The sequence below is a fragment of the Loxodonta africana genome, unplaced genomic scaffold (assembly GCF_030014295.1).
Source record: "Loxodonta africana isolate mLoxAfr1 unplaced genomic scaffold, mLoxAfr1.hap2 scaffold_122, whole genome shotgun sequence".
NCBI classification, from domain to species: Eukaryota; Metazoa; Chordata; class Mammalia; order Proboscidea; family Elephantidae; genus Loxodonta; species Loxodonta africana.
This window is the reverse complement of record NW_026974884.1, coordinates 535,358-544,656: the sequence shown is the minus strand read 5'-3', so window position 1 is coordinate 544,656 and position 9,299 is coordinate 535,358. Positions and strand designations below refer to the sequence as shown.

The 9,299-nt window shown below is 49.7% G+C and overlaps 1 long non-coding RNA gene across 7 annotated transcripts in view; it reads right to left on the bottom strand.

Annotated features, from left to right (window-relative positions):
• Positions 1–3,205: 3,205 nt before the first annotated feature.
• The window catches only part of LOC135229182 (uncharacterized), a 508,721-nt gene continuing 502,627 nt past the window's right edge, over positions 3,206–9,299 (bottom strand). For 6 of the 7 annotated variants that reach the window (XR_010319954.1, XR_010319958.1, XR_010319952.1 and 3 more), the window contains one exon: positions 7,153–8,889. This is a non-coding gene — a long non-coding RNA (uncharacterized LOC135229182). Of the gene's footprint in view, positions 3,355–7,152; positions 8,890–9,299 lie in introns of those variants that run through there. The other variant, XR_010319951.1, reaches the window with a different exon arrangement.

Genomic DNA, 9,299 nt, shown 5'->3' with positions numbered 1-9,299 from the left:
GGGCCCTCCATTGTGACCCAAGACACCTAGTGGCCACAGGATTTGAGCACACCCTGGGAAAGGCTACGCAGGCACAAGGGAGCCCCTGGTGCGGACTGCTTCAGGGCATTGGCACAGCAGGCCAGGGTCCAATTTTCCCACTTTCCTCAGGATATCAGTACGCAAGACATCCCCACTCAGCATCTCTTGCCTCTCTCTCTGTATGTGTTCCTTCTCGGAAATCTCTTCCTTCTCCCCCTGAGTCACTTCGCAGCTTGGAGTGCCTGACAGAGTGTCTAGAGACGAAAGAGCAAAGGGGGAAGGCCTCTGGCTGTACTGGTTGCCCATGGGCACAGAAGATCTGGTAGTCTATCTGGAAGGACTAGGGAGTAGTGATTGATTGGGGAGCTACATCACGGGTGAACCTTGGCTGGGTGAATCTTGTTGACATGTGGCAGCCTCTCCGGAGACTACTAATTCCGCTGATAACATTGGATTCAAATACCCGGCTGAGTGCCATGGGCAGAAAACATTGACACATACCTGCCAGAGGCCTATCCTGGGTCTGAAGAGTCCACCCTGGTCTCCAGCGACTCATCATCTCAGCACACACTTTGCCAGCACACATGGAATCCGCCTCTCTCCACGAATCCTTCTCCTGCTAGCAAACACCGGATGGCACTCAGCCAAAGGAGAACACAGGCAAAGTCAAAAAAGCCCGCATTTTCAAAATTTTGCTTCTGCTGGGCCACAGCCGCCGGTGGCACACTGCATGTGCGTCACTTCTCCAAAGACAAGGCCGAAATCCGGACATCCAGGGCCCCAACAGTCCAGAGTCTTCGTATGGCGGCATACTCTGCGGACGGTGCCACCTATTTGCCAAGTACAGGAGGGAGGTCTGTGCCCTAGACTGGCTCCGCTAGGGCTCCACGACCTCAGCTATTTTCCGACACCTTTGACCCGTGCCCTCTTGAGTGTGTGATCTCTAGTTACACTCCTCCTCTGACCACTCTCAATCCGCCACCTGCGGATACCTGAGCGTGGAAATCAACACCTATCACTAGCTGCAGGGTCACAGGTCACTAGGTGTCTAGGCTCAGGCTGACCTTGGCTGTCTTCTGCCCAGGCAAGGAGCCTAATCCTTCAAAGGAAATGAGGACACGTTCTCACTGGCCGACATCCTTTCTTTCATCCACACAGCGGTCTAGATGAGGGTAAAGAGGCCAGGTAGGCCAGGTGAAGGCTGAGTGCGGGGCCTAAGGCTTCTTTCCCAATCACCATGGAGACAGCCACCGGAAGGCTGGTCGGTACTTCTGACGGGGACGGGTCACAAACACTGAGCCAATAGAAGTCCAGCCTAACCGGCCAGTTCTGCAGAGCCCTCCATTGTACCCATGGACACACAACAGGCCCTTGTGTCTTTGGCCACAAAATCGAGGGCACCAGGGAATAACTTGACAATAGCCAATCCCTGATGTGGACACGTTCGACACACTGGGACAGCAGGCAGGTACCTCTTTACCACTTACGCTAGGATGTCAGTAGGCAAGGTGCCGTTCCTCAGCATCTATGGCCCCTCTCTGGATGTTTTCATTCAGAGAAATCTCTTCCTTCTACCACTGAGACACATCACAATTATGAGGGGCCTGACAGAGAGCCTGGAGATGAAACGGGGGAGGCTTCTGGCTGGACCGCTTCCCCGTGGGTAGACAATAGCAGGTAGTCTCTCAGGAAGGTCTTAGCTTCTGTTGATTGACATGGGCAATACAGTAGGGGTGGTCCCTGGCCAGGTGGAGCTTGTGGGCAGATGCAACCTCTCCGGCGACGAATAATCCCGCTGCTGCTTTGTTTGGTGAAAACCTCCCCCCGCCAACTCGGATGGGCAGAGAACATTGACCCACACCTGCCAGGGGCCTTTCCTGGGACTAAAGATCCCAACCTGGTCTCAGCGTCATCACCCTCTCAGCACACACCTTTCCTGCACACATAATCCTGCCTTTCTCTGTCAGTGCCTTATCCTACTAGGAAACAAAGCATGCCGCTCAAAAAGGCCGATGCCGGGGAAATCGAGGAGACACTGCCATTTTCCAAATTTTTGCTGTCTACGTGTCCCCGCCTCCGGTGCGAGGCTGCGTATGTGGCCGGGCTCCGAAGGCAAGGCCGCAATCCTGGCAGCCTGGGCCCCGGCAGTCCGATGGTTTATGGACGTGGGGACACGGATGACCTGTTTGCCACATACAGGAGAAATCCTTGGGCCCTTCACTGGCTCGCCATTCAGCTCCACGAAGTCTACTCCTGGCCCTGGCCTTTGGCCGGTGTCCCATTCAACGTGTGCTCAGGAGCCATGTTTCTCCACCCATCACTATCATTCTGCCACCAGGGGATATGTGAGTGTGGGAGTCACCGTCTGTCACTGGCAGCAGCGTCACAACTCACTAGACTTCCCGGTACCTGCAGACCTAGGCGGCCTTCTGCCTCAGAAAAGGTCCCGAATCCTTTATCCCAGACGCTGACACCTGCGCACTGGCGGACATTCATTTTGATCAACACAGAGGTCTGAGTGAGGGTCAGCAGGCCGGGTAGGTGAAGTCTAGGCCAGGTGGGCGGGACTAAGGCTTCTTTGCCATCACCATGGAGACAGACTCCCCACCGGCAGAGTGGGCGCAGCTTATGATGGGCCTGGCGACAAGACTCAGCCAATGGCAGAGATCCAGCCCACCAGGCCGATGACACAGGGCCCTCCATTGTGACCCAGGACACCTAGTGGCCACAGGATTTGAACACACCCTGGGAAAGGCTACGCAGGCACAAGGGAGCCCTGGTGCGGACTGCTTCAGGGCATTGGCACAGCAGGCCAGGGTCCAATTTTCCCACTTTCCTCAGGATATCAGTACACAAGACATCCCCACTCAGCATCTCTTGCCTCTCTCTCTGTATGTGTTCCTTCTCGGAAACCTCTTTCTTCTCCCCCCCCCAGTCACTTCCCAGCTTGGAGTGCCTGACAGAGTGCCTAGAGACGAAAGAGCAAAGGGAGAAGGCCTCTGGCTGTACTGGTTGCCCAAGGGCAGAGAAGATCTGGTAGTCTATCTGGAAGGACTAGGGAGTAGTGATTGATTGGGGAGCTACATCACGGGTGAACCCTGGCTGGGTGAATCTTGTTGACATGTGGCAGCCTCTCCGGAGACTACTAATTCCGCTGATAACATTGGATTCAAATACCCGGCTGAGTGCCATGGGCAGAAAACACTGACACATACCTGCCAGAGGCCTATCCTGGGTCTGAAGAGTCCACCCTGGTCTCCAGCGACTCATCATCTCAGCACACACTTTGCCAGCACACATGGAATCCGCCTCTCTCCACGAATCCGTCTCCTGCTAGGAAACACCGGATGGCACTCAGCCAAAGGAGAACACAGGCAAAGTCAAAAAAGCCCGCATTTTCAAGATTTTGCTTCTGCTGGGCCACAGCCGCCGGTGGCACACTGCATGTGCGTCACTTCTCCAAAGACAAGGCCGAAATCCGGACATCCAGGGCCCCAGCAGTCCAGAGTCTTCGGATGGCGGCATACTCTGTGGATGGTGCCACCTATTTGCCAAGTACAGGAGGGAGGTCTGTGCCCTAGACTGGCTCCGCTAGGGCTCCACGACCTCAGCTATTTTCCGACACCTTTGACCCGTGCCCTCTTGAGTGTGTGATCTCTAGTTACACTCCTCCTCTGACCACTCTCAATCCGCCACCTGCGGATACCTGAGCGTGGAAATCAACACCTATCACTAGCTGCAGGGTCACAGGTCACTAGGTGTCTAGGCTCAGGCTGACCTTGGCTGTCTTCTGCCCAGGCAAGGAGCCTAACCCTTCAAAGGAAATGAGGACACGTGCTCACTGGCCGACATCCTTTCTTTCATCCACACAGCGGTCTAGATGAGGGTAAAGAGGCCACGTAGGCCAGGTGAAGGCTGAGCGCGGGGCCTAAGGCTTCTTTCCCAATCACCACGGAGACAGCCACCGGAAGGCTGGTCGGTACTTCTGACGGGGACGGGTCACAAACACTGAGCCAATAGAAGTCCAGCCTAACCGGCCAGTTCTGCAGAGCCCTCCATTGTACCCATGGACACACAACAGGCCCTTGTGTCTTTGGCCACAAAATCGAGGGCACCAGGGAATAACTTGACAATAGCCAATCCCTGATGTGGACACGTTCGACACACTGGGACAGCAGGCAGGTACCTCTTTACCACTTACGCTAGGATGTCAGTAGGCAAGGTGCCGTTCCTCAGCATCTATGGCCCCTCTCTGGATGTTTTCATTCAGAGAAATCTCTTCCTTCTACCCCTGAGACACATCACAAGTATGAGGGGCCTGACAGAGAGCCTGGAGATGAAACGGGGGAGGCTTCTGGCTGGACCGCTTCCCCGTGGGTAGACAATAGCAGGTAGTCTCTCTGGAAGGTCTTAGCTTCTGTTGATTGACATGGGCAATAGGTAGGGGTGGTCCCTGGCCAGGTGGAGCTTGTGGGCAGATGCAACCTCTCCGGCGACGAATAATCCCGCTGCTGCTTTGTTTGGTGAAAACCTCCCCCCGCCAACTCGGATGGGCAGAGAACATTGACCCACACCTGCCAGGGGCCTTTCCTGGGACTAAAGATCCCAACCTGGTCTCAACGTCATCACCCTCTCAGCACACACCTTTCCTGCACACATAATCCTGCCTTTCTCTGTCAGTGCCTTATCCTACTAGGGAACAAAGCATGCCGCTCAAAAAGGCCGATGCCGGGGAAATCGAGGAGACACTGCCATTTTCCAAATTTTTGCTGTCTACGTGTCCCCGCCTCCGGTGCGAGGCTGCGTATGTGGCCGGGCTCCGAAGGCAAGGCCGCAATCCTGGCAGCCTGGGCCCCGGCAGTCCGATGGTTTATGGACGTGGGGACACGGATGACCTGTTTGCCACATACAGGAGAAATCCTTCGGCCCTTCACTGGCTCGCCATTCAGCTCCACGACGTCCACTCCTAGCCGTGGCCTTTGGCCGGTGCCCCATTCAACGTGTGCTCAGGAGCCATGTTTCTCCACCCATCACTATCATTCTGCCACCAGGGGATATGTGAGTGTGGGAGTCACCGTCTGTCACCGGCTGACCTTGGCTGTCTTCTGCCCAGGCAAGGAGCCTAACCCTTCAAAGGAAATGAGGACACGTACTCACTGGTCGACATCCTTTAACCAACACTGAGTCCCTGGTCAGCATCCTGGTGTCCTGGCAAGAAGAGCCAGGCATCTCCAGGAGCATCTGGAGGAGGAGACAAGGGCTGAAGAGACTGCCACACCTACTGGTGCTGCTACACATGTGGGAGACCTGGCTGCAGAGGGTGCAGGCATGGCCTGAAGGTCAAAGGAGAAGCATCTGAAGACGTGCTAGGCCTCTTAGACTGAGAGAAGCGGGATGTCTGGACTGAAAATATGCACCCTTCAGGGAAGAACTTCATTCAGGCTTCTTAAACCCACTTCACCTGGAAGATCCATCCTTTTAGCCTTGTGCCCCTTCCACGCCCCCTCTATTACGTGGAGAGATCCAGCCCTAGAGCACCATGGTGGAAGTAGGCCCAGGATAGCTGTCCGAAGACATGAGATCCACTCAAAAGCTCCCCCTGCCAAGGAGAGAAGAGGACAAGACTCATCTGCAGATGAGGTCTCAGGGCCCTGAGAATGAGCATAATGTTGGTAAGGAAAGAGAAAAGGGATTTCAGTGGGACATGGAAGTCTGAGAAAGAGCCTCTGCAAAGATAGCTCTAAGGGAGGTGTGATTGTGAAGGTGGGCTGGTCACTGAGTTCTTTGTAGTACAAGGTACCAGACAGAAGCCAGACTCTGGGGGGAATCTGCCTGCCGGTGAGCAGTGGGCATAAAACCCTAAACCAATGAGAATCGAATCCCTTCCCAGCAGCTTCTGCACAGATCAGTGATGTTTGCTTGGTCTTTGTCTTTTCTGTGGTCTAACCTGATCTGTCCTGAGATCAGAGAGTTGGAATAGAAAAGCCTGACTGAGATGAAACGAGCAAAGAGAAGACAAGGCCTCCTAAATCTGGTGAAGACAGAACACAGATAACCAAAGGTGAGGATGGGAAGAAACAGATTGAGTTCCAAGTCCCATCCACAGTATCCCAGGGCCTGGGAATCCCTGGAAGTGCCAGAGGTGTGTACTCCCTGGGAGATGCGACCCCAAGTGTCAGAGGTAGCCCTATGGAGCAAGGAAGGGAGGGCAGGGCCTCTAGGATGGGCACTTCCATACAGGCTGCCCATGTGAATTTCTCAGAGTGACCGTGACAGATCCTGAGAGGGACAGTTTGAGGCAAAGGAAAGTAAGTTTTCTGAAGAGGGGTGAATTCCACAGTCTCCTGATAATGAAACAGAAATCCCGTCCTGCTCAGAGGTACTGAGTAGGAGGGATTGTGAATTCCCATCCTGCACAGAGGTTGGCTGGGAAGTTCAACTGTCTAAAGACAATGTGGCCAAAGTCTTCTTTATCTTTCAAAGATGTATCTTTAACTTCCTGCAAATTCAATCCTGAAAAAAAGCCTAGAATATACAAGTGTGGGTTTTTCAGGAGAGCAACAAGGGGAGAAGGTGATAGTGGCATATCAGAGAAGGAGAACAATAGTCTAATGGTCCCCGTGTTACTTAATGAATCACACATGGTGTCCAGCATTCTTCCTTATCTGTAGACATGTAAATGCAGTAGATGTTTGAGCAATAACTGAATTAATCCTCACAGAATTCTTTTTGGCCATTTCCAGGCATAGAGACCAGAAGAAGTCATTAGTTACAAGAGCAAGCAATAATTCGCTGGTCTGAATTTTGTTCAGTTTCTGTGTTTGCCCTTCACAGATGGATAAAAGTCTCTGAATCTGGCATTGAAGACAGTGTTTTCTCTATTGTTATGGATTGAATAGTGTCCCCCAAAATGTGTGTCAACCTGGCCAGACCCTGATTCCCAGTATTGTGTGGTTGTCCTGCATTTTGTGATCTGATGTGATTACTTATGTGTTGTAAATTCTAACCTCTGTGATGTTAATGAGGCAGGATTAGAGGCAGTTAGGTTAATGAGGGAGGACACAATCTACAGGATTAGGGTGAGTCTTGAGTCAGTCTCTTTTGACATAAAAAGAGAAGAGTGAGCAGAAATGAGAGGGACCTCATACCACCAAGGAAGAAGTGCCTGGAGTGGAGCAGGTCTTTTTGACCCAGTGTCCACAGGCTGAGAACTTCCTAGGCCAGGGGAAGATAGATGACAAGGACTTTCCCCCAGAGCCACAAAGAGAGAAAGCTTTCTCCTAGAGCTGGTGCCCTGACTTCAAACTTGTTGCTTCTTAAACTGTGAGAGAATAAGCTTCTGTTTGTTAAAGCCATCCACTTGTGGTATCTCTGCTATAGCCACACTAGATAACTAAAAAACACATATATAAAATAGTCAAAACAGAAAAAAAGTTTCAAATACACACACATACACGTATGATGTTATTAACTTTAAAAGGTTTTACATTCTTATAACATATTTAACAATAGAGACTTGTATATAGAAGTTATAATAAGAGCCACCCCCTCATAAGTATATTGTACCTGCTCCCCAAAGTGTCCAGTGTCCAAAGATACATATGTACCCTTTTACACACTGCTTTTTGCCGGGACACACGTAAGTACATTCATTTGTTTGTTTTTATGGAAATTAGGTCACACTCTACCCATGTTTTTCTCTGAATCACTCTTCACTTGACAATTTTTCATGGTTCCTCTAAATCAGCAGACATGGAAGAAGCACTCTTTTTGGTTCTTCTCATTTTTAACTCCCACCACTCTTCTGTCAGTTTGTTGTAGTGTGGTGGCTTGCATGTTGCTGTGATGTTAGAAGCTATGCCACCGGTATTTCAAATACCACCAGGTTCACACATGGTAGACAGCTTTGAGTGGAGCTCTGGATTTAGACAGACTAGGAAAAAGGACCTAGTGATCTATTTCTAAAAAAAACTGGCCAGTGAAATCTTCCAAATAGTACTGGAACACTGTCTGATTGAATGACAGAGGATAACCCCTTAGGTTGGAAGGCACTCAAAATACGAGTGGGGAAGAGCTACCTCCTCAAAGTAGATCCCACTTTAATGACATTTCCTGATGGGGCATAACTCATAATGAGAAGAAACTGATGCAAATATCCTTTAATAATCAGAATGTGGAATGAAGGAAGTATGAATCTAGGGAAATTGGAAGTCATCAAAAATCAAATGGAATGCATAAAGGTCAGTAATCCAAGGCATTAGTTAGCTGAAATAGCTTGGTTTTGGACATTTTAAACTAGACAATGATATGTCCTACTATGCCAGGATTGAGATACTGAAGAGAATGGCATCATATTCATCGATAAAAAGAACATTTCAAGATCTTTTCTGAAGTACAACATTACGAGCAATAGGATAATATCCACAGGCCTACCAGGAAGACCAGTTAATAAGACTATTATTCAAATTTACACACAAATCATGAATGTGAAAGATGAACAAGTTGAAGGTTTTTACCAAGTTATGCAGTTTGAAACTGATCAAATGTGATGCATTGATCAATCATTTAGAATGCGAAGTTGAAAACAAAGCAGACAAATCAGCAGTTGGAAAATAAGGTATTGATGATAGAAATGACAATGAAGCTTACATGATAGAATTTGGCAAGACCAATGACTTATTCATTGCACATACCTTTCATCAGGAACATAAACGGTGACTATACTCATGAACCATTCCAGGCAGAATAGACAGGAATCAAATTTGTGGAAGGTGATGATGGAGAAGGTCAATACCATGAGTCAGAATCAGGCCAGGGGCTGACTGCAGAACAGATGATCAGTTGCTCATATTCACGTTCAAGTTGAAGCTGAAGAAAATTAAAACAGGTCCATGAGTCAAAGTAAGCCCTTGAGTATATCAAACCTGAATTTAGAGAGCATCTCAAGAATAGATTTGATGCACTGCACACTAATGATCGAAGACCAGAGTAGTTGTGGGATGATAGCAAGGACATCATATATGAAAAAAAACAAAAAGTCATTAGAAAGACAGGAAAGAAAGCAAACACCAAAGAGGATGTCACAAGAGACTCTGAATCTTGCTCTTGAATGTACAGTAGCTAAAGAGAATGGAAGGAAAAATAAAGTAAAAGAGCTCAATAGAATACCTGAAAGGGAAGCTGGAGAAGACAAAGTATGATAATATAATGTGAACAGATCTGGAGTTAGAAAACCAAAAGGGAAGAAAACACCTGGCATTTCTCAAGCTGAAAGAACT